General features: G+C 39.4%; 1 pseudogene; it reads left to right on the top strand.

The window, feature by feature from the left end:
* Positions 1-8,258: 8,258 nt before the first annotated feature.
* LOC113917476 lies at positions 8,259-8,352 on the top strand (annotated as a pseudogene).
* The last annotated feature ends 17,271 nt before the right edge of the window (positions 8,353-25,623 follow it).

Here is a 25,623-nt window from a genome sequence, read left to right as displayed (position 1 = left end):
GAGGTGGTAGACACACTGTCTGAAAGATTAAAATTTAAATTTAAAAAAGAAGATGGCCAGGAAAACATCTCCCAGAAGTATTTGACTCAGAGACTACCAGTTTTTGACCTCTGCTGATACTCAACTCATACCTTTATAATATACTTTAAGTAGGTACTTAAATATGTACTAATATTTCCTAATATACTGTGACAGCATTCAATTTGACATCTATATGTGATCTATAACAGTCTGGCTTGCTTAGGCTCATGTATTTAAAAAACCTATGCTTGGTATAGGCTTTGTTCTACATTTCTTTTTGCAAGATGAGAAACCTCTTTAGCATACATTAAAAATAATGGTCATGGAGCAAGGATTTCCTAATTATAGTAAATTGAAGGAGTTTGGATAAAGGATCAATTCCATAAATTAGGGATTCTAGAGGCTAAAATTAGCAGTATTCATGATTTAGAGAACAAAAGTTACTATTAAAACATTGTGCATAAAATGCTTCCACGCTAATCCATATTATATTATATGATGATGAGAGAAATGAGGTGAAATAGAAGATTAATGAAAAAATCAATGGTAATTTCTGTATTCTTACTAAATAAGAGTCGATTTGTATCATCACTATTAGCATCTAAGTATAAATGGGAATAAGATCAGGTCTAGAGGGAAAAGTTGTGTTGAATTTTATGGCTCAATGTAGGCAAAATGTAGTGCTTAGTTCTACAGCTTTCCACTTATGTCGTGGCCACACACTATTTTTTCCATCTCCAGACTAGATAGATATTCAGTCAATTCTTTCTATATCAAGAAAAAAATGCTGCAGAAATATATTTCTTACTTAATTTCTACTATTCTTTTAAATGGTAGTTTGCAGAATGCATCTGGGTGTACAGCTAATGACCCATGAGCAATAAGCAACTGTTTAAGTAAAATGCACTATGAAAAAGCTTTTACCAAACAGCATTTTAATATTTTAAATAGATTTTTCCATTGCAGGCTCTTTGTAACTGGATTAGTTCTCTGATGTGTTCTGACAGAGCTGTGGTTAGGGATACTCCATTAACTTTGTCTGTCATCTTATTTTCCCTAGTATCCAGCAGAACACCCTTATATTTCATAATTTGTATTGCTATCAGTGCTGATTTGTAAATGTGCAAATTATAATTAACAGTGGCTACTACTTCTATTAAATATTAAATCATTCTTGCAGCTTATATTTTCCACAGCAGATGGAGCCCTATGGTATGCAAATAGACTTTCCTTACATTGTCAGCAATTTTTAACCTATATTTTAGTTTAAAGAATACATTTTTCCCATTTGCTTTATGTTTTCTATAGCATTTAGGTTAATATTTATTTACTGCAGATTTTCTTTCTACCAATAAGAATTTCATGGACTATTACGTCCCAGCACTGCGGTTTTGTTTCCCTTCATTAATAGCTCCTTAATCATCTAGCTTGCTTGTAAGTATGAGAGCTTGTTATTTGTACTGATACTGCAGTATTGCATAAGAAGCATTTAGTTATATTTTAATATGTACAGCAGAAGGAGAAATGTTGGATACACCATTGTAGGTTTTAATTTGAAATCCAATCTATGTGCACATTTTTCCCCCCAGAATAAGCAAACGCATTTAAGGTTTTATATTGTGTCTTAAACATTCTATTAAATGTCATCAGCCGATTCAGGAAAATGTATTGCAAAAATATTAGAGAAGTATAAAATGTGTAAATGTAATAGATGCTTGGGACATGGAGAGGAATGTAAAAGTCCAACATTTATCAGGTAACCATAAACCACTAAGAAACATTGATAGAAAGTAACATTCTTATGATATATAGTATCTTAAGCATGAACTCTTATTTCTGGTATTTATTGCAGTGCTGTTGTATTAAAAAACACTAATCCAGAATTACTGCAACCTCTCCTAACTGTGGATTGCTAGAGTATGAATATTTTGGTTGCGGAGCAAGTTCTAACTTTCTTAACAATGAAAGGATATATACTCTTTAAACCCGCTGGAATCAGAGGGTTGTTTCCTTGACAGGTTTTTAATGGCAAGTTAAGACTGCCGGGGAAACCATAGAACTCAAAGGCATTAACTGACAAATTAAGCAAAGAGTAATGAAAACTTCGATGTGTTTGAATCATCATTCATTGAACTGTAATTGCCTTAGCAGCAGAAAATTAAATTGTAACAAGTAAGGGTCTTGACACTTCCCGCAATTTCTAAAAAAAAAAAAGAAAAAGTTTGTGCATGCCATGGAGGATAAACAGCAGTCACATGAAATACCGGATGAGAGTCTTTTTAATTAATTAATTTTATTTATTTATTTTTTGGAATCAGTCACTCAATAAGACACACAAGGTTATTATAACAGTCTGTTTTTTTGGATTCTTTAACATTGAAAATTTTGGTCTGTATTAGATAATACAGTTATAAATAGGGTCTTATTCAAAGTATAGGGCCTGTTGGTTTATGGAAACAAGTAGAAATGACTTGCCAATTATATGCTCTCCTTCTTCCTCCTCCACATCTTGGGGGAGGAAGAGATCGGGAATATGCAGGATAAATTTTTTTTTTTTTTAGATTTTGCCTTTATGCGTGTCATTCAGAGGTCCAGTTGAAAGCATATTCATTCATTTGTGACTGGCCAAAGAAAGTAATCTCCAAGTAGCAGGTGTTTCTTGCAAGAAAAGAAATATCTTTGTTGTTGTTAAGTGGTATGAATACTAGAGAGTGTACAGGGTCCTCAGAAAAGCCTATCTGTTTCTCTGTGGATATCCTATAGGAGTCAAAACAGAGACTACACAAGGCTTTATAAAACAACATTTTAGATTAATTGAAAGTTATAGTTATGGAACCCATAAGAACAGCCTGACCAACCTTTCCGTGAACTATAGAGATTGTGAATTTCCCAGCAGATAATGCTTCAGCTTTGGGTGGGAAGCTGTGATGAATGTTTGAGTGGGAAAATATGTGTCTGAGTTAGAGCATCTGCTTTCATTACTTAGTTTTCAAGAGGACATTGCGAGTCAAGGAAATGAGTGGGTTTTATCCTGGAAAAGATCCAGGGGAAACTAGATCTTCTGAAGTCAAAGGAAGAGCAGATTTCGGCAGCTCCGATTTCAGGAGTGTTGGGCAAGACTGAGTGGGGTGAGGGCTCACCATGTTGGTCAGTGGTGAGCTCTGCTTATCTGGGAACAGTGTCCTCCCTCAGCACTGTGGAGCCTTGTTCAGGGTTAATTCATTTTAAAACCTCCCATGGAAATCTTCCAAAATGAGGTGCCCTAAGATAATACCTTTGCCTCAGGAAGCCGTGCTTAACAGGGATCTCCTGAAGAGAAGGCCTCCACAGGACATTCGTAAAAGCCTGGATGAAGGAGCCTAATGGGAACATGGAGCACAAAAAGGAACTGGGCTTGGGTGTGCAATTGCAGATTCGAAGTTTAGGGAAGACTCTCCATAAAGAGACTAATTCTCAAGGTCAAGTAATTTCATTAACGCTTCATAAGCCGTCTATGTTCGGAGGGGATTTGCATACTATTCAAATAGTCTGTATATTTCTATAGTTGGAAAAAATAAGACTTAGTGCAATAGTGACAAATACAGCTTGTGTTCATATCCATATGAAAATCTATCACAGCAATGGAGACAGTCTGGCTAGTTTTTATCCCCTCTTCATTTAGGGGCAAAGGCTAAGTAAGGATGGAGGCTGGGCTGGAGTGGAGAAAGAGGGGGGATGGGATATTTCTGGATGAACCAGATAAAAGGCTGCTTTGTTTTGTTTGAAGGCCTATGGCAGCTTTTGGGGACCTTATGCTATCAGTAACTTCTCATATTTGCTAAAGCCAGTGTCCTATCTGGACATCACTTCCTTTTCTGTGTTTCTTTGTATCTTTAGCCAGCAATACCTACACAACCAGGTAAAGGTCTCCTGGTTTCCTATGAAAACTCCAATACTAGAGAGGAGGGGGGTGGGGGGATGGGTTAGCCTGGCGATGGGTATTAAAGAGGGCACATTCTGCTGGAGCACTGGGTGTTATACGCAAACAATGAATCACGGAACACTGCGTCAAAAACTAATGATGTAATGTATGGTGATTAACATAACATAATAAAAAAAGTAATAAAAAAAATCTGTTATCATGGCCACCATGAGGCTAAAGTAGAGAGTGGACCAAGTGGAATTCACAGTTCATTCCCATTTTGTTGGATCCTCCTTTCTGGTAAGACTTTCCCCTCAACCTCCTTCAAGGTGCCCAATTACAGCTGTCTTTCCCTGACATACCTCACCCTTCAATCACCCTCTTCTTGTCCTCATCTAAGTATATAATTTCTGTGGCCCATGCCCACAGTACCTTGTTAGGTTTTTTTAATCTTGCCTGGTAAATTAAGCAAGCTGCTATTGACTGATAAGGGTCTTGGAATAACATTTGCCTTTTGGTAGAAATTTTATTTACATGGGCCAAGAGACCCTGTGCTAAGACCAGCAGGACAAGAGCATCCTTTGTTTCTCTTCCAATCATCAGTTTAGCTAATTTGACTACGAGGAGCTCTGGCCTTCTACCTAAAGTCCTGAGATTGTGTAAGACCCCCAAACCAGAGCCGCCTTTAAAAAACAAAGTTGAATAAACATGGCATATCCTCCAAAACAATGGTTGTCTAGGATCTGTGAACTTACACAAACCTAGATTAGGCTTAATAGAAAGTAAATAGTAAATCTAAATAAAATTACCCTGTAGGGGATCTAGCTTTGTAAAAAATGTGAACTCTCCTTGACCTCTTCATATTCCTCATGTTCCATTTGAATTTTTTATGGATTCTGCTTTTGAAAACTGAGTGTATTTGTTATAGATATGCATGTTCTCTGGAAAGCTTGACTTGAAAGAAACTCCATGCAACGAGCTTTGTTTCTGGTGGGATGCATGATCCAATAATTTGCAAAATGCTGTAAACACTATCTAATTTTTTTAATATATATATTTAGATTTTATTACTAGAGAGAGAAAGAGCGAGAGCTTGCAAGAGCACACAGGGAAGGGCAGAAGGGAAGGGAGAGGGCGAGGGAAAGGGACAAGCAGATTCTGCACTGAGCGCAGAGCCCAATGGAGGGATTGATCCCAGGACCTGAGATCATGACCTGAGTGGAAACCAAGAGTTGGACACTCAACTGACTGAGCCACCCAGGAGCCCCAACACTATCTAAAATTTGAGGGTTTGCAATGTACATTAGTGTAGTAAAGGCTCTGAGAAGTCCTGTAGTGAAAAAGCCTATTTGAATTTGTTTAACTCAACATTTCCTAAATGCATATTCTTTTGTGCACAACATTCTCGGGGACTAGTTTTCCAGTTAACACAATTGTGGAGGATGGGGCAGGGCATGATGCTGTGGACATCTACTTGTACTCTAGTTATTTTAGTAGAAGCAAAGGGAGAAAATGTTATGTTGTAAGATGATGTAAGCAGCACCAGTAAACACACCCATATGTTTTCAACTCATTCATTTATTCATTAAGAATTTACTAAATACCATATAAACAATACTGAACCAGGAGTTGGGGATTTTCCCTAAAAACAAACAAGCAAACAAAACAAAACAAAAACCAAAAGCAACAAAAAAACCCTAATCCATGTTGGGAGACCCTTAGAAAATAAAAATATTCTAGATTGCACTTATGTGACTGAATCCATGATCAGTGGTGAGAAGCTGTCTTCCAGGGGTTGAGTCTCAACTTAGAGTTTGCAGGGAGTACTGGATGCTGATAACTGCTGCCTCATCTAAGCCACACTTTATGCAGACATCCAGACTCAGTAAAGAACATCTAAACAAAAAACATCCCTTCAGCGACCTTTCACTCTGTTAAAGTTTTGAGTTGGGAGTGATATTTCCTTTCTCTAATATTGGGAAGAGAGCATAGGACTTGGATTCAGAAGACTTCAGTTTGAATCCTACCTCTATCTTTCATAGCCCTGTGATTGGCTACATCCCTAATATTGCCAGTTATTGCCAGGATCCAGTTATTAATATTTTCCTGGACTGAATCTAGGAGGATCCTAAAGGGATCTAATGAAAATAGTTCTGTCCTTCATAAAATGTGAAAGTCTGGACAGATGTTAGGTATTGTTTCTATTATACTTTTATTATTTTTGATCTAATCAAAATAATCAATTTACAAGGCATTGTCTTAAATACGTTCCATTTATTTTCTCCCTTAATCTTTACAACAACTCTGTTAGATACTATAATTGTTCCATTTTACAGATGAGAAAAACTGAGGGTCCCAGAATTTAAATAATGGGTTTAAGTAAAACATGTACAAATTTTCAGTGTGTTAGATCTGTGCCACGTTCAGCAACTTTGGAATTTTTTTATTCAACTAATAATCACCTACTATCGTCTGTATATGGTTTCAAGTTCTATATGTACAGTAGTCAACAAAATGGACTGTATTTCTGTACTTGTGGAATTTAAATCCTAGTGAAGAAAGGAGACAATAAACATAATATTTATACAGAATGTTAGAAAGTGATAAGTGCTATGGAGGAAAAATAGAATAGGTTAAGGCGTAATTGAGAGTGTGGGGAAAGGGGATGAAATAACTTTAAATAGGTAGGACAGAGTTTCCTATCAAGATGGTGGCTGTTGAGCAAAGATTTGAAGGAGTTGAGGGAATGAGTCATGTGGATATCAAAGAGAGGAATGTTCTGGTTAGAGGGGACGGATAGTGCAAAGGTCCTGAGGTGTGAATATGTTGGACATGTTTGAGGAACAGTGTTTCCAGTGGAACTGGAATAAAGTGAGCAAGGGGGAGGGTAAGAAGTTGGTCACAGAGGTCAGATCCCATAGGACTTGTAGACCACTGCCAGGGCTCTGGCTTGTGCTTTTCATGGAATGGGAGTTAGGGAAGAATTTGGAGCAGAGGAGGGCCATGATCTGATGTATATTTAGAAAGGATTTCTTTGGCCATTTTGTTGAGAATATACTATAGGGATTAAAGGTGGAAGCAGGGAAATAAAAAACTGCTCATTCCAGGTAGAGAATGAAGTGAATTAGAACATGCTTCCAAATCTCATTTGGTGTACATTAAACTCAGTTAGTTCATTTTCCATATAGCAAAATGAGTAAGCTGGGGAGGCCTGTTTGAACACCCATTTATCTTGGCCAAATACTTTCTTCTAGCATCTTGGAGTCATTTATTTGGCCATGTTGGTGCTATAACCAAAATGAGTTTTTCTATAATAGTGACATAAATCCTTGACTTCCAACAGAAGATTGGATTAAATAGGATTTTTTTGGAGGGTGGTGGTATATTCCAACTACTTCTTATCAAGACCAGTGTAATTTTCAATATAGACTAGGTAGTGGTTTGAAACATCATCTATCCAGATTCCATCTGATGGTAGAGTATAGGATTAATAGTGGATTATCATTAGAAGCCCATATCCTACCATGCAGAATTAGGATCAGAACCATGATCTTTTGAAAACAAATAATGGAATACTGCCACAGTGGGAATTTGAATTCATTTTGAGTAACCATTGATATTATCCCATCCCTAGCCTTCAGATCCATGCAACAGAGCCTAGATGGGGAATTTGATGCTGTTATTCTTATGGAACTGATAGAACTGGAAATCACATAAACCGTAGTAAGCTCATTTATTTGAATAACTTTATGGACCATGCTTGGGTTAATGATAGGGTAGAAATGCCATTAAAGCAGAACACTATTAGTTAATCCACTGGTGATGTGCATTAGTGATACTTGAAAATTGTACAGTGGTGAGGACTTTTGTAGTTTTAGCTCATCCCCCTATTAAGATTTGTAGGTGTTTTTTTACATGAACTTAATTTTCTCCCTTCACCCTCAGCGGATGACTCAGATCCCTTTAACCTACCAAGAGACATGTTGGAGAAGGCTTTCTGTTAATGGAACATGACTGCTGTGTTTTCTCTCAAAATGCAGCACAGTAGCTTTAGCATTACAAGTCTACTATGTGACCAAGAAGCATCCTCAGTTGAGATACAGATTGCAGAGTTTATTGGAAATGTGAAGCATACTTCCTTTATTTACTCTAGGGTTCATGATGGGGGGTAGAAGTACAGCAAAGAGAGGAGACTGTTCAAGAAAGTATTGGATTAATTTGAGGCCCTTCCCCTTCGTATCTGATTTATCTTTTGCCGAGAATTGATCAGTTCCTTCATGGAAGATATGCTCAGGAAATGGCAATCAGTTACCTGTTAGAAATATCCTTGGTGCTCACCTTGACGGGACGTATCCTAAAAAATTGGAATGGTACAGAGGAGATTAGCATGGCCCCTGTGAAAACAAATTCATGAAGCATTCCATATTTTTAAGCTAAACTTATGGTGTAAAAGTTACATACAGCAAATCATTAAGTTGTACACCTTAAAATACAAGGTTATGTGTCATTTATATCTCAATAAAACTGGAAAAAAGAGAAATATTTGTGTTTGGAGGCTGGAGGGAGGGCCAAAGGATCAGATAAGGCGGTCCCATCTTTTGAGTCTGTGGTCAGGAATTTAGCAAGAAACTGAACATGCAAAATGCTGTATTAAGCACATGTGTTGGTACCTGAAATCCAGCATCCTTTTTAAAACAAAGTGGTTAAGAGGGTATAAATGTTAGTATTCCATTGCCATCCCTGCCACCACAAATCTATAGCCCACTATTTTCCTACCATACGTTTCCTAATGATGCTTCTGTTGATAGAAAGCCCCAGTCATTTTTTATTAATGGATGCTGTGACTTCTTCCCACTCTCTTTCCATTGGCACAGCATTTACTGATTAAGGATGCTGGGTGAGTCAGAATATTCCTTGCATAATGATTGGTTACTTGGAATGGGTACCAGCTCTTCCTTTGTGATAAAGAACAGTGTATATAAATAAGGGTAAGAGATTTTCTTGATGTTCAAGGTCTTTGGTCTCTGAGTTACAGACTATAAATTTCCTGGGCCACATTCTAGATGCAGAACTTCCACTGAAGTCAACAGAAGTTTAAAAAAAATTAATGGCAGCAAAATGCACTATTATTATTTATTATTTCTTTTTGACTGCTCTGAAGATAATTTGGTGCATAAAGTGTTGAAGAAGTTTTGGGTTTTTCCAGTGACTCATTTTCATGCAAATGTTTATCACATTTCTGGGTATTGTTTTCCTCTATCATATATATTTCCATCTTCCATGGGTAAATCAACATCTTCATCCATATTGCACATTCAGCGGCTGTAAATTCAGCCTGTATTCTCATTAAATGTTACGAATATGTGATTTTCATTTATGATTTTAGTGGGTGTTTCTGAAATTTCTACAGCAGCATCTGGCCAGGAAATAGTGTCTGTGAATCAGAATTACTACACCTAGTTTTATTTTTCTTCTGTATACTCATTTCTCTAATCCCTTCCTAGCCAACGGAAGACAATGTGAATTCTTTTCTATTCTAATTCTCAGAGACCCGCCTCCTCTCCCCCCCAACTCATGTATAGACCTTAGGTTTGATTTTGCTGTTCCTGTTGTGCGTGTTTCAGGGAACAATGGAAGCAGATCCTGAGTCCCACCCCTTGCTCCCTTCCAGCACTCACATCTAAGCCACCACTGTGGTTTAATCAGACCGGTGCAACCACCTCCTAAGAGGTTTTTCACTATGTTCAGCTTCAGTCCCCTCTAATCTCTTGATGCCGCTGTTAGAATGATCTTTTAAAAACGCAGAGATTCTGCATCTCCCTGCTTAAAACCCTTATTGTCCTCAGGATAAAGACCAAATTCTTAGACCTGGCTCCTGGAGCTCTTCCTACTCTGGTCCCAGCTTGCCCCTGAGGACCATTGTTCCACCCTCTGTCTCCCTCTATCCTCCATCCACAGGCCCAGCTTTCAGACCCCCACGTCATCACATTTTTCACCTCTGGGCCTTTGTACTTGCTCTTTCCTTTGCTTGGTTTACTGTTCCACTTCAACTGCTCCCGAATATATCCTGCTCATCCTTCAGCTTAAACTCTCCTCTTCTGAGTGGCCCCTTTTACTGGCACCCATGAGCTCTGCATTCCCACAGGATCCTGCCCTTGACCTTTCAAAATAGCCATCACTCCTGCGACTTTTTAGTGCCTATCTTCCCCAATAGAGAGCTCTCTTCGTGAGTCCAGTGACCCAATCTGTGTTGTGATTGCTTTGTCCCCAGCACCTTGCACATAAAAGGTATTTGGGCACCTAATGGGTATGTAATGAATGTTTGCTGACTTTGCTTTAGTACTCTTCTACTACCGACCTCGGTTACTCTCTTCCACTATCGTTGCGTGTGTGTCTGTTTCCAAAGAGACAGTGGGCTGTTCTTTTTTTGAAATTGCACAGATACTCATTGTCTTTTATCCTTCTTCTCTGGACCAGCTTCCTGATGCTTGTTTTCAGTCTAAGAGCCCAGTTTGCTTTGGAGTGATTGAAACATCCATGGGTGAGGAGGAGACCACTAGCCTGAGAGGAGAGGCTTGAGTCTGAATTCGCCTAACATTAATTGGGCTTTAAACTCTGGGCAAATTGTTGAATCTCTGTGGTTATTATGAAAGGAACAAACTGGATACTGAGAAGCCATTTCGTGTACTTTAGTGGAGATTTAGTCCATTGTGCTGGGGTACAGAAGATAACATGATTAAAAGGTGAACAAATGGAAATTCAGCATATCTTATCACAGTGAATGCTAGATTTTGACTTAGAGAGGGCTGAGGACAGGTTGTCTGTTTCTTCTATCATGTGCCCTCTTTCCCATTGCTCTGTGATTCACAATTCTGGGCCATTATGACTCAGCAAGCTGATGGTGGACATACATGAAACATGCTCCCACATGGATTAGTGACAAGCCAGCGTAGTATATGGGTATGTGGTGGAGGTTGTGGGGGTCGGGTGGGGTGGTGGGGTGATTGTTATTGTCTATCATAGTATCTTTCCTTATATAATAGTCACATTACTGACGAGTGTTTAATGCATAATTAGTGAAAAGGTATAGGATTTAGAATTAGACCGATCAGGGTTTAAATTCTAGCTCCATCACCTTATTTTGTGTGTGTGTGTGTGTGTGTGTGAGTGAGAGAGAGAGAGAGAGAGAGAGAGAGAAAATGTCAGAAAGAGAGATGAATCAATCCAATTTGATTTCTATGAGTCTCAGTTTCCTCCTCCCACATTATGACAGTAACTCTGTGATAGAGTTGTTTAAGGATTTTAAAAGATAATATTTATGAGTTATTTGTGTCCATTTAGCATGATTCTGTCTTGTGATAATACCATTCTCCTCTAAAGGAACTGTTGCTCTCTACTTAGTTCATGACCGTGATATAAGGGCTGCCAATCAAGTAGTGACTGGTTGCTCTATGGAAGCCCACTTCCAGTCTCCCCAAAGCAAGGGATCTGTAGATGAACTGAGCCTGAGCAATCCAAATATAGTCCTAGATCTTTGAAACTGAGGCTCAACTGAGGCTTTCTGGTGGTGGAGCGAGAAAATGCAGACTCAGAAGCTGCTGGCAGCTGGAGTGCGAGCTTCTCAGAGCCGAATGACAGAAGACCCGGATGGATGGAGGTGAGGTAACGGAGAGGAAAGATCCTGGTACCATCCCATCTTTCATTCTAGTCTTTCCCAGTAACACTTTTCCTTTTCCTTGTCACCAGAGTCAATAAATTCACCTTTTTGCGTAAGCTGGCTCAAATTGCACGCCTGTAATTTACATATCAAAGAGTCAGGACTAATAGAGTAGCATACTGTAGCTCCTGAGGGGACCCTAGTTCTCTTCTTCACACAAATATGGTCTTATTTTTTTGTTTCCTCTTAGGATAAGCCCAGGTATTATGGGTTGAAAAAACCAAGAATTTCTATATTCTGAATTGCAAGTCTTTAATATATTAATGCTCTCTCCTTTTGATTTCCCTCACAGATTTAACTACTAATCTAAACAATATTTTTTTATACTTTGGGTACTTTGAAAATATAACAGATGTGGATATTTCAATATGTTAATGTATACTACTGCAGAGTATAAAATTGGTATAATATTTCTAGGTGGTGCTTTTGTAATAAGTATCCAAAAGTTTTGTTTATACTTTTTTACTCATGAATTCCATTTTTGGTACTCCATCCTGTTGAAATAAGCCTGGATGTGAACAATGCTGTATGTACAAATTTATTTATTGTAGCTTAATGTGTAAGGATGAAAATAAAACAACTTAATGAAATGTTCAAATTTTAGGGGTTATTTAAATTCCATGCAGCCTTTTAAATAATTTTTATGATATTTGATGACATGAGAAAACTGATATATTTTTCAGAAAAAATAGAGGCCGTAAAATAGTGTATATAATATAATTCTGATTTGCAGTACACACACACACACACACATACACACACCCAAGTGTGTGTGTGTTCAGAGCTATATAGCAAAAATACCAGCAATGGTTCTTCCCTGGGCAATTGCATTACTTAGTGTATGGAAGACATTGTGATTGATTCCCCAGCATCCATCCCATTATCCCCTCCCTACCTCTACACCATGTGCAGCAGCCATGCAATTTGGTGAGGTTGACCTTCACCTTGAGTTCTATGGGTGGTCAATCATTGTGTGAGATCAATCAGCATGATCCCATCCCTCTAGTGATGGTTATTAGGTTAGGTGTGGACACATAATCCAGGCATGAGCCATTTAGTGAAAAGCATTATCTTGGCATTAATGTCTGGTTCAGAGATAGATAATTTCATTGGATCTAATCAGAATTGAAAGACTTTTAATTGGGTGGGAGATATACCCAGTCTCTCTCCCTGACACGGATAAGTACACACCTGGAGTTCCAGGTGATACTGGAAGAGATTTTGTGGTCTTAGGGGGAAGCTGGCCTTGAGTGACCTGACACAGGACAGAGCAGAGTTGTCATGAGACCTTTTATGTGGCAGCATTGTCACATCTCGTAATCATAACATTAAAGTCTGCCCTGATTTTAGAATGAGCTAACATATTACCCAATTAATTAGGCTAGGTGGCATTGAGGTTTTCATTACGTGAAAATAAACAGACCAAACTTAAACTAAGTGGTTTTCATTTATTTTTTTCTTTTCCATTATTTGTAAAGATTTTTTGCATTGAACACGTTTTACTTTTATAATTAAAAAATTATTTATTATAAAAATTGCTATTAGCCAAAAACTGGCAAAGACCCATTAAATCAGCGTGTGTTCTCTCCTTTCTCACTCTCCCCCTTCTTCTGAACCTCTTTCAGTTCTCTTCCCCAAATTCCCACAAGAGCCAGAGAAGCCAAAAAAATGTCAAAATTTTGTCACTCCATTAATTAGGAGACTTGAATTGGGTGAGGCACAACCTACATTCTGTGAAATTGATTGGCAAGTGACTGGCAGAGCTACCTTCTTGTTAACGGGGCAATGGCAGAGATGAGATGATCACCACTGTTTATCAGCATGTGGCTCATTCTCCATCTATAGAAACCTGGGAAGATTCACAGAGACACTGGTTATCATATGCTGACCAAAGAAGCTCCAAAGCCAGGCTCTAGAAGTCCCTTGCCAAATTTGGCAGTGTGGTCAAAGGACGAAACCCCATGAGCAATGTGGATTGCAAAAGCAAAAGTAGATTTAGCCTAGACATATATTCACATCTAATGAGTTGCAGTCAAATCAAATTGGTTACAATTTATAAGGCATGATGCATTGGAGAGGGGGTACTTTTTGAGGGAAGTGGGCCTGTAGTAAATGGTGAGCATGGAGAGAAGTAGCTCAGAATTCTGTTGGGAAGGTGATTCAGAAATGGACCTGGGGACGAACAAGGGAGCCAGTGGTGGCATCTTTAAGGTATCAGGTGGACAGCTGCAATAAATCCTGCCGTGGGGAAGAAGAATGCTCCCTGGCAGGGTCTGTCTAATGATGGCACCCCATCTCTATTTCCCCACACCCCATTGCTCCTGGTTCCAGATTATATGCACCGTGGGGCTGCCATTAACTAGATGTGAAATCTTAGGCCAGCCACTTAACCTCTCTGTCCTTGAGTTTTCTCATCTGTAAAAGGGCTGAGAGCAGGTCCAAAGTACTTCTAAGGACTTGGCCTGCTCTTTGGTTGGTCCATCCTCCTGTCCGCCTGCACGAAGCAGCCAATGAGGAAAACCTCGGGAGCCTGTGCCCTCTGCCGCGCAGTGTTGATTCCCTGCTGGCGAGGAGGGCAGCCTCCCAAAGTGGTGCTCTCAGGGAGGCAGGGGGCTTTTGAAGTTGACGCTGCTCTCCTTGCAGCTGCTCTGCAGAGGGGAAAAAACCTGGATTTTAAAGAAGCAAATGGTCTTTTTTTTTTTTTTTTTAAACAAAATTAACTCACAGCTGCAAGCAGCACAATGAAAGCACATTTTGAAATAATCAGATGCTTTTGGGGCCTCCTTCTGCTGCCAGAACAACTTCAGTCCGAGCTGCTGCGGGGCTGTCTGTCAAGGCTGCAGCCTCAGGCGCCAACTGTCCGGGGCCGAAGTGGGGCCTAAAGCTGTTGATGTCAGAAAAGAAGCTGAAAGTTTTATGATCTTGGGGACCCTAAAGGCCTCAGCTGTTTGTTTGTTGTTCTGTTCTCATTAGGATGCATTACATATATTTGAAAGGCATCTGACAGCTAATAGGTTGTTTTTAAAGGGTCATTTCATGAAACACTTTTAAAAAAGGTTTAGTGGTTTTTTACATTCCATTTAATCAATGAATCTTTATTTTATAACAGTGATAAAATGTGAGCCCATGCAGTCTCTGAAAGGTGCTTGAGATGACCAAGGTCTAAAATCATGCCGGTTTCTGAATTTCCACCTGCACTCGGTACATTGATTTTAAGATAAGGCTGCTGTGTATTTAGAGTTGTTTACAGTACTCTACTCCACCATAATGTGTCTGCATGTGAATTTCTGCATGTTGTTCAGGCTGTTGAGCTGACCTCAGAAGAAAAAGAAGTAATGGAGTTGACTATTTTGAGAAAAGCTTCATGAGATACTTAACGTGTTGGAGAGGCAAACTTTGTCTAAGAGAATTAAGATCATCATCATGAGGAGCTGAAGGCCAAGAATCCCCTTGATGGCTAGGGCTGGGTGCAGGGACTTATAGTAAGGTAACCTCAGGGCAGATCCTTTCAGGGCCATCTATTAATGGTGTGACCCTAAGCAGGGCCTTGTATCTTCCACATTTCTTGCGGGCACAACAGAGATAACAATCACTACCTTTTGTGATGGTGATGTCTTGAGGACCAAATAAGAGTGCATATATATAGTGAGCATACTCTCTGCTCATATCGAGTCTGGCCTGACAAACCTTTATTGAGCATTTACTAAGTTTTCAATAAATGCTTCCTTTTCTTTTTTTCAATTTTTAAAAAGATTTTTTTTTTTTTTTTTGTGGAATTGAGAGAGGGAGAGAGAGAGAGCGTGAGTGAGCACACGAGTGGGGGGGTGCAGGGAAAGGGAGAAGCAGACTCCCTGCTGACCATAGAGCCTAATGCAGGACTCAATTCCAGGACCCCAGGACCATGACCTGAGCCGAAGGCAGAAGCTTAACTAACTGAGCCACCCAGGCACGCTCCTTTCCTTTATTTTAAAGCCCAGATTTAGCTGTCAAATCTCAGGAGGATAAATGGGGTTAGCATTTTCTGAAGTTTGGAAGAAGAGATGTAGGACAAATGAAAAGCAATCCTGGGCAGAAAAGAATGGGCTTTTTCACTTCAAGGTTCAAATATCACTAAGTTCAAAAAAGTTTTTATATAAACTAAGGGATGTTCTATATTTACCAGGTTTTAAAGGAAAACTAGGAAAAAATTGAAACTGGTCTCACCTCTTGAGATTGCGGTTTTCAAAGTAAACCATGTGTTTACACGTCAGAGCAAGGAACCTGGCTGTGATTGGAGGATAATTCCTTTGTTCTTATTATAATTAATAATGATGATGCTATCTTATTTTGGATTTTGAAGACAGCCAGACTATTACTGTCATAATTAAGAGTATTGGCTAGAACTCATTCATGTTGTTAAGGCCCGAGCCTGCCTTTCTTTAATTGGGCAATTGTAACAGCAATGATAATAATAATGTCATAGTTGTTCTAAGCTCTGTACATATAACTCATTAAGCAACCCCTTGTGGTAGTTAGTTTCTTGTCCCCTTTTACAAATGAAGAAAGAAACTGAGACGCAGAGAGTTTTTAAATGACTTGTCCAAGAGCCTACAGCTTAGTGGTAGAGGCAGAATTTGAAGAAAGGCAGTTGGCTTCAGTGTCTGCTTAACCCACTTATTATACGATCATTTTCTTAACTCTGCGTTACGTGTTGTCACAAGCTATCTTGAATCATGATAGTTCATCTTAAATACTTAAAATCTGGGTTACATATTTATAGTTTGGAACAAATATTTTCCTTGAAGTTTGCGGTGGTGTTAACAATTGGTATCTAGAGAAGGTATGTTTAGGAATTTACCAATTCTTCTATTATGCATATGGAAGGGGACATGCAATATTTTTTATTGTGATGTTGCTGTTTGGTTTCTTGGCAAATTGGAGAAAAGTCCATCCTGTCAAAGGATATCAGCCAGTCATAAGTCAAAAACTCATTCGCAAATACACCCATTACATTGTGAGCACAGTACAAGGTGTGACTTCAACAGAATAACAAGAATTTCCCTTTGACAAACCTTCATTACTGTCTTTAGAAACTTAAGGGTTAATGAGTCTTGTCACCTAAACACTGAAGGGACAAAGAAGCTGAGAATCAGGGAATCCATGCCTGTGTCTGCCATAAGTAAAAACCAATAAACCATTCTGTTCCTAAATATCTTTCAAATCCATTTCCTCCACCCAGTCCTGGCCCTTTACTTCCCCTGATCCTAACTCAGATCCTTATCACTTGCTCCTACTGCATTGCAATAGCCTTCTACTAGGTTGTTCTTCTTTCAGTATCTTACATTTTATTTTACATACTCTTTCCAGTTGATCCTGATGAAACAGAATAATTACCCCTTTCTGTTGCCAAGAACCTTCCCCTGACTCTTTACCTCCACCTAATAAAACTTGAACTCTTTAGGATGACATATAAGGCCCTCTACAAAATCCTCTGCCTAGTTTTCCAACCCTTTCTTCCCTGATACACTGTGCCCTTCCTGCTTTACCCTTTCAAGCATGTACAATGCCTTTTCTGCTCTTGTCTGGTGCGAGAAATCCAGTGAATGTTTTCAGACTGAATGGAACCATCACGTCATTGGAGAATCCTCCTTTGACCACCTCCTTATTTGTCTCTTAGAAATGATTCTCTCACCTCTGTGCTTCCATTACACTTTATACAGACCTTTATTATAGCCCTTCCCATGGTGTTTTGTAATTCTTTGACTACATGTCCATCTTCCTCACTGGAGGGGAGGACTCTGTAGGGTAAGGATTGCGTCTTCATGCTCTATCTGCAGTATCTAACGCAGTGTCTGACGGAAAGGGTATTCAATAAATGATTGTAGATGCAGGGATGAATGGATCACTGAATGATGGAACAAATTATACTGCTCAAATAGAGAATTTTGGAAGTTTTCTCTAAGCTTCTTTAATGAACTCACTTAAATATCGGTTCAGGTAGAATGGACACATGACATGGACTAGATGGCACAAAGTCTGGGTCTAGTCCAAGACTGTCCCAATTTGGTCCGGTGGCCTCGGACAGATCGCATAACCTATCAGTGCTTCCAGTGTCTTAATCCAGAAGATAAGGATACAGATATATGAACCCTCCAGGGTTGCCATTAGGATTGAATAAAAAGAATTCATGGTCAAACTGCTTTTGAAAAGTATAGATAAGGCATGTCAGCAAAGCTTCTAATGACCAGACCTCTTCTGTCTAATTCTCTGTCAGGGAGGCATAACATATATATGTTTCTGTGCTCCTTAGCTCGTGGTCATCTGCTTGTCTTTTTAATTGCTCTGGGTCATTGAAGGTGCTCTAGAAGGTTACTTATAGCCGGTCAGTATGCTTACAAGCAGAACCTAGACTTGCAAAGAGATTCTTAGAAAATATAGTACACTTTCAGTACAAAAAGAGCATGCCTATATTAGACCATCAAAAGTCAAAGGCATAATTTGAAATGATGAACGTATCCATTTTAAGTTACACATTACTTTGCATAGTTAATATCACTGTAATTAGTCATAGTTCCTATAATTTATTGAAAAAGATGCTCATCCCCTCTAGTGTACTACAGTGATGAATGTTGGGAGGGCAACTTTGGAAGCTGGAATCAAGAAAATGAGTAACAGTTGGAGAATTAGTATGTAAATCAGTAATACCCTTTCTTCTTCATTTTGAAACCAGGATTTTCATGACATGCTGCAAAATCAGAGAGCTCCCACAAGTTAGAGCTGTCACCACACCCCACAGAACTAGGCAGGCCGCTTCAACTGTAGGAAATGTTTAAAATCCTCTCAAACATTTGAGTAAATCTCTAGTAAATATTTAAACTCTGTATAACTAGTCACAAATAAATTAAGCTGATTTTATGCAGTCTCTCTAATTAGAAGGGCACAGCATTTGTTGAAACGTGATTAGTATTATTCATTAAGCAAAAAATTCTCATTTGTATCTTATTATCACTATTCTGCATAAACCAACACAATTTGTCATGAACTCCCTCATTTGCTGTATCCTCAAAAAGCAGATTATGCTTATTTTTCATTTGGACAGTGGAAAATCAAGCCAGGTGTTTGGCAGCACCAGAGTGTTCAGGTGTAACTGTGCCAGTGATGGAACATTACGAGCAGCGTGGATGAAGAATGAGGCATGGAGAATCTTGGGACTGAGGTGCCTTGAGGCCCATCCCTTCTGAGTGCCCCTGCTGATGAGACAGGTGTTGTAAGGGGCTGCTGGGAGGGGAGAGGGAAACAGCAAAGAAACTTTTTTGTCATGTCAGATCTTTTCCCTTCCGTCGGAATCTGGAAATGCTTGCTTAAATTCCTGCAGCATTCAGGCTATGGGCCTGTGCGGTGTGAAAAGCACAAACAGCCATATCTTTGTTTAAAATATTTCCAGAGCAGAAAAATGCAGCTCCGTGATTTGTCTAGAACTGTCTGTGTGTCTAGACACATAAGCGCTGTACATATTTAGCTTTGCAGACTTCTAGATATTGACAGATAAGACAAAGACTCTGTTGTATTAGCTGGACAGAAGGGGACTGAGGGCTGCTTTTCCTCCTCTGCCATCTATTCGTTTTGTCTTTAAAATCTTCTTTATTCTCTGGCTCAGGTTAGAGGCTCCATTAGGGCTTGCGAAAGCAGCTGCTTTATGATTCTGGCAGAAATAGGGGTGCGAATGCGGTAAGGTCTATAAAAGAGTGGCACGATGATAGGAAATTATTTTTTAAGGTAGTAGTGGGCTTAAATATGCTCTTTCCAATCCTGTCTATTCTTAGGGAACTTTAGAGCTATGAAGAACTGGATACTATTTGGCCTGTGTATCAGGTTGTCTCTGTTGTGTCTTTGTTCCTCTTTGATCCTTCACTATCCTCTCTTGTTTTTGTAAATACTCTGCCTTTCCCAGGCCTTCCTCCCTACTACTCCTGATGTGGTTGACTTTCTGGGAGACCAATGGTGTGGAATAGTGTGGGGAAAATATCCAACAAGATATTATTGGAGAAGATGGGGATATTGACCTAAAAACATACACAGCAAAGGGGTGAGGTATGATTGTGGTCTCCAAATGTCTAGAGGGTCCTCGACTATGGAGTGGCTCCAAAACCCACTCTAAAGCAAGCAGGGGGACGATACTGAGAGGCAAATTATGACTCTATTTGAGGAAGCACTCTGTCATAGAGGTGTCCAGACAGTGACTAGGCTGGCTTGTGAGGTGGTGAGCTCCCTATCACTTGAAATAGTGAAGCAGGGTTTGGCCTGGGAACTTGATCTATAGGAGTATCCAAGTTCCTTCCCAGTACTAATTTTGACATTTTTCTTTATTGGAAAGGTGATGTTCAGTGGCCTCCATCAGGAAAACTGGGAGAATCCCCATGGTGATAGAATTTCAAACTATTCAGGAATCTCAATCTCTTGCTCTTCTGTGCCACACATTTTTTTTTTCCCCCAAAGATTTTATTTATTTGTCAGAGCGAGAGAGAATGAGCACAAGCAGGGGGAGCGGGCAGAGGCAGAGGGAGAAACAGACTCCCCGCTGAGCAGGAAGCCCCATGCAGGGCTCGATCCCAGGACCCTGGGATCGTGACCTGAGCTGAAGGCAGATGCTTAACTGACTGAGCCACCCAGGCATCTGCCTCACTTTTCTGAAGCCTGCAAAACAGTTTACCTGCTACCACATGTTACCTGGCAAATATTCTATTAACACTTGGCGTGGCTTGTCATGCTGAGAGACCAGGATAATGCATGGCATTTTTAACTCCAGCTTTAGGGTACCCCTTGTCAAATTTCATACAGAAACTTGACCAGTAGACTTGAGGGCCTCCTGTTATTGCCCTGTAGCCAATGCACAGCTACAAAGGAGTTAATGGCCCATCCAGAAGTCATCCTCTGCTTTAACAGCATTTCCTTGTCTTCTCCATGAATGAGGACTTGTCCAAATGCGGATTTGGGGTGTCACATTTGAATGTAAATAGTTTACCTACTTTGGAGACTTTTACAAAGTTAAAATACATTCAAGGGTGTATCTATGTGAGGTGGAATTAATTACAAATTCAGTGGATAATTATATTATCTTCCCAAGTAGGAAATTCATTGTGAACTTAGTTTATGGGACAGATGAAATGAAAATTATGAAACTTTTGAATGAGGTTTCTTAAATTGTGGTCAGGGACCACCTGCTTGTTGAAGAACAGATTCCTGGGCCCAGCCCCATATTTATTATATTAGTTTTTATTGCTGTGTAACACATGGCCACTTAACTCAGTAGTGTAAAACAACACATATTTAGTATATCCCAGTTCTGAAGTCACAAGTTTGGGCCATGTGGCTAGGTGTTCTTGGTTTAAGGTCTAACTGGGGCTAGCTTCTTACTGAAGACTCTGGGGGAAAAATCCAGTTCAAATCTGATTTAGGTTGTTGGCAAAATTCAGTTTCTTGCTGGCTGTCAGCTGAGGGTGGCTTTCTACTCCTGGAAGCCAACTACATTTTTTTCCACATGGCCTTTCCCATCTTCCAACCAGCTAAGGCACATGGAGTCCTTTCCGTACTTGGAATCTCTGACTTCTCTTGCTGTTACACATCAGAGAAAACTCTCCACTTCTGAAGCACTCATAGGATTAGCGTAGGCCCAACTAGATAATCTCCACATTTTAAGGTGCGCCAGCTTGAGACTTTAATTACATCTGCAGAGTCCCTTCCGAGCAGTACCTCGATTAGTGCTTGATTGAATAAGCAGGGTATGGGAATTGTGGGGGGGCCCATCTTTAGAATTCTGTCTACCCCACCTACTAAATCAGCATCTCTTCAGGGGAGCCAATGAAATCTGTCTTTTTAACAACACTCTAAGCGGTTCTGATGAATAATACACTTTGAAAAGTACTGGCTTAGAAGGATCATAAGTAAAGCAGTGAATGTTAGGTATTAGGTGAGTGATGTGGAAAACAACTGTTATAGGAGCTCCAAATGAGGGACCACTGAAGACTGAAGATGCCAATGATTACAGGGATGTTCGTGGAGAAACCGGACATTCAGAAAGGAACAGCAGGCCTTCCAGACAGGGCAGAAGGTGTGAACAGAGATTTGAACTTGGGAAAACATATAATTGGCCTTTCAGAGTACAATTAAATTGAGTCAGGTTGGAGCGGAGAGGTGTGCAGTTGTGATTTGGGGGAGGTGTGGGGCTGGGATTATATTAACCTGTAAGACCTTGATTGCCAGGTCAAGGGGTTGAAATAAAGGGGAGCCATTGAAAGGTTTTAAGAATAATTATGTTTAAAAGGCAATGTAATTTTATTCACTTTACCTCATTTACTCACTGAATTTCTCTGCAGTAGAGGGTTATGTTTTGATTTGCTTTTAGTAAAATCAGTGTCTTGGTTGGATTCCTATGATTGCCAAACATTTTTATTATTTTTATTCATGGGGATGAAGAAGGAAGGAGGTTTTCAAGTTGTAAGAAACGAACTGACATTTGGAAAAGGGTAAAATTGTCCAGGGTCAGACTCTCTGGTTGAGGGAGAGGGAGAGTGACAATCTGAGTCTCTTTCACAGGCACCTTTCTACCTTTTCCGATCCCTAAAATGTTTTCCACTCATCATCCTCCAGGTATAAATGTATTCCTAAGACCCAAGATCCTTAATGGGGACTTGTGGGGAAGGGGAGTGTTATTAGTCACTACATAGTTGTTAGAGTTGAAAGATGAGAGTTTTGTAGCTTGGAACAGAAGGTGCACTACCTTGGAGCCAGGTTTGATAGCTTTGAATTCCAGATGAAGACTGCAGATATAGGAGGGTATCATCTGACAAGCATCTTAAGCAGATGGATGACAGAGTGGGTGCACTGGAGGGTATTGTTAATTTAATGACTCCAGATAATGCTTCTTTTAAAATTGAAAGCAAGACACTGGGAAACAGCCAGAAAAGCTGTAAGTAGTGGGTTTCTGGCCTCTTGGTAGATCTACATAGGGAAAAGGAGAGGGACGTATGTAGTTCTGAGTTCTGCAAGACTCAAATTGCTTCTCAGAAGAGGTAGTGTAGGTCTTACTCTTTGGCATTTTTGAGGATTTAGTCGAATTCTCCTCTCAGGAATGTAGGGGATCGCTTTATTTTAGTGGCAATTCTAAATATTATGTTTAAATATTAAATGAATTACAGAAAAGATTATCTGGGCTCTTCTTTCCCCTGGGTTTAGTGAACCAAAACCTCAGGAACTTCGAACCGATAAAGTTCATCTAATTCTGTTGTCTCTTAAATTCATTATTTTCCTTACTCATTTAATGATCATGAATAGCTGTATCATGCTAGAGGTTCTAGAAATGTAAAGATGAGCCAAACACATTCCTATCTCATGGAGCTCATGCTCTACTCTAGGAAATCAACAACAAAGCAGGGTTCTACTGCAAGCTGAGCCTACGCTGTTACCCTAGCAGCAATGAGACATAGACAGATGGTGAGAGGAGGGGGCTTGTCACTACTCTTCCCCTTCACCACTGTCCGTGGGACCCAGCAGAGAGCTGAGGTTCCACCTCCACCTGAAATCAATGAAACTGAATGAAGTAGAGTGAGTTGGTCCTAGTCAGCCCCAAGCTTCTGACCTTCTTGTACCCGTGGGGCAGAGTGGGGAGCTAAACTGAGCTTATACCCCAACTTGAAGGGAATGAAGTAGTGCAAGTCAGTGCTCCACTTTAAGCAGGAACGTCTCTTAGAAGCTGAAGAGGGAGCTAAACTTCCACTCCATCCGTTTCCAATGAGGCAGTGTGAGTCAATATTCCATTTTTGCCTGGGTAATGTCAGCAGGACCCAGTGGGATACTGGACATACTCACCTAGTGCTCACACTATACCTCAGCAGGGGGACTGTCTACAAAACAAGATCAAATAGGACCTAGAGCCCACTAATACTAATATCCAAAATGTCTGGATATAGAAAAAAGAAATCACTCATCAAGAACCACAAAAATCACAACTTGAAAAGAATGGATAATCAAGAGACACCAACACCAAGATGAATCAGACGTTGGAATTATCTGACAAAAATTCCAAAGCAGCCATCATAAAAATACTTCAACAGCAATGACAAATTCTCTTGAATCAAATGAAAAAAAAAAATGAAAATCGTAACAAAGAATTAGAAGTTAAAAAAGAACCAAATGGAAATTATAGAACTGAAAATTATTGAAAGCAAAATAAAATACTGGATGGGCTCAGGAGTAGAAAATAGATAACAGAGGATAGAGTCAATGGACTTGAGGATAGTTCAATAAAATTTATACAATTTAAGCAACAGAGAAAATAAACATAAAAAAAGGGGGAGAGAGAGAGAGAGAAGGAAAGAGAAAGAAAATATTGGAAGAAATAATGTCTGAAAATTTCCTAAATTTGCTGAATGACCTAAACCTACATATTCAAGAATCTGAGCAAACCCTAAGTGGGATAAACCCAAAGAAATCTATGCTAAGATACATTAAAATTAAACTTTAAAAACTGAATACAAAGAAAAAAAAAAACATTGAAAGCAGCTAGAGATAAATGACACACTATTTATCAGTTGAATTGAACATCAGTTTGAATTTAACATTGATTCAAATGATAGTGAATTTCTCATCTGAAACACAGAAGGCCAGGAAAAGGTGGCACAGAATATTTTGAAGAGCTGAAATAAAAGAATAGTAAACCCAGAATTTTATATCCAGCAGAAATATCCTTAGGAATGAAGACAAAGTCGACATTCTCAAAGGAAAACTAAGAATTTGTCACTGAGAAGCCCTACCCTTAAAGAATGACTAAAGGAAATTCTCTAAATAGAAAGGAAATGAAAAGAAAAGGAGGCTTGGAACTTCAGAAAGGAAAAAAAAATCTGAAAATGTAAAAATCAGGGTAAATAGATTGTTCTTCTCATGAATTTCTTAAATTATATGTGATGGTTGAAGCAAAAACCAGTGCACCTTCTGATATGGTATTTTATGTAGAAGAAATACTTAAGAAAATTATATATTAAAAATGGGTAAGGTAGAGTGAATGGAAATAAGTTTTCTATACTTCACTTGAAATGATGAAACAGTGAGACTGGTGAACTGTAATAAGTTACAGCCTAGAAGGGGAAAAATATGTGTTTTCCTGAAACTAGAAATCTACTCATCAACCAGAACCCCTTCAGTAGATTGTACATGGGTGAAAAATACAATTTTATTATGTTCACACACATTAAAAGTCTTTCTGGTACTTACGGGATTGCATTGGGTCAAAGAGATCTTCTTTGGCAATGTAAATTGGAGGTGGGAGCAGAAGTAGGGCTTCAGGAAAGTGGATGAGTTCCAATACTTGAATTCCTTCCTAAGTTCCACAACAAACAGGCTTCAGCTCAAGTCAGAACTTATCTAAGGAAGACTGTCTCTGTCTTTCCCAGGCATTTTTACCTTTGATTTGCAGTAATACCCCTGAGTGATTGAAATTGAATTCTAGTGTGGGCTCAGCCCCATCAGCAGGCAAAAGCAGGAAGTAGTTTTGCTGCCATGGCCTGATGTCCGGTTTCTCAATTATAAATCATAAGTAAATACATTTGTAATGGATGGAACCCTTCCATATTACTCTGATATGTTGTGTAATCACATAGATCTCCATGGAGGGGTAACCAAGATCCTAAATCCAGCCCAGGCATCCACTGGGACCTCAGTACCTGTGTGCAGTTTAGAACACAGTGTCACTTTGAGCAAACAAGTTTTAACTTAGGGCTTAGCACTAATGCCTGTTTTGGCATGCACTTGTGAACTGGGCTAGACTACACCTAGGCTTTGAGAACTGCTTTTACCTTTCTAACTTGCAATCCCTTTCCTCAAGCCCCATCTGATGATGATGGTCTGCAGGATCTTACCACTTTCAGGGTGAGAGAAGGGTATAGAAGACAGCCCTTCTAAGGGTTTGCAGCAGAGCTGACTAAAGCAGTGTTTCCACTTCTCTATGCTTCCC

This window comes from Zalophus californianus, chromosome 4, assembly GCF_009762305.2.
Source record: "Zalophus californianus isolate mZalCal1 chromosome 4, mZalCal1.pri.v2, whole genome shotgun sequence".
NCBI classification, from domain to species: domain Eukaryota; kingdom Metazoa; phylum Chordata; class Mammalia; order Carnivora; family Otariidae; genus Zalophus; species Zalophus californianus.
This window is presented reverse-complemented; position numbering and strand designations above follow the sequence as displayed.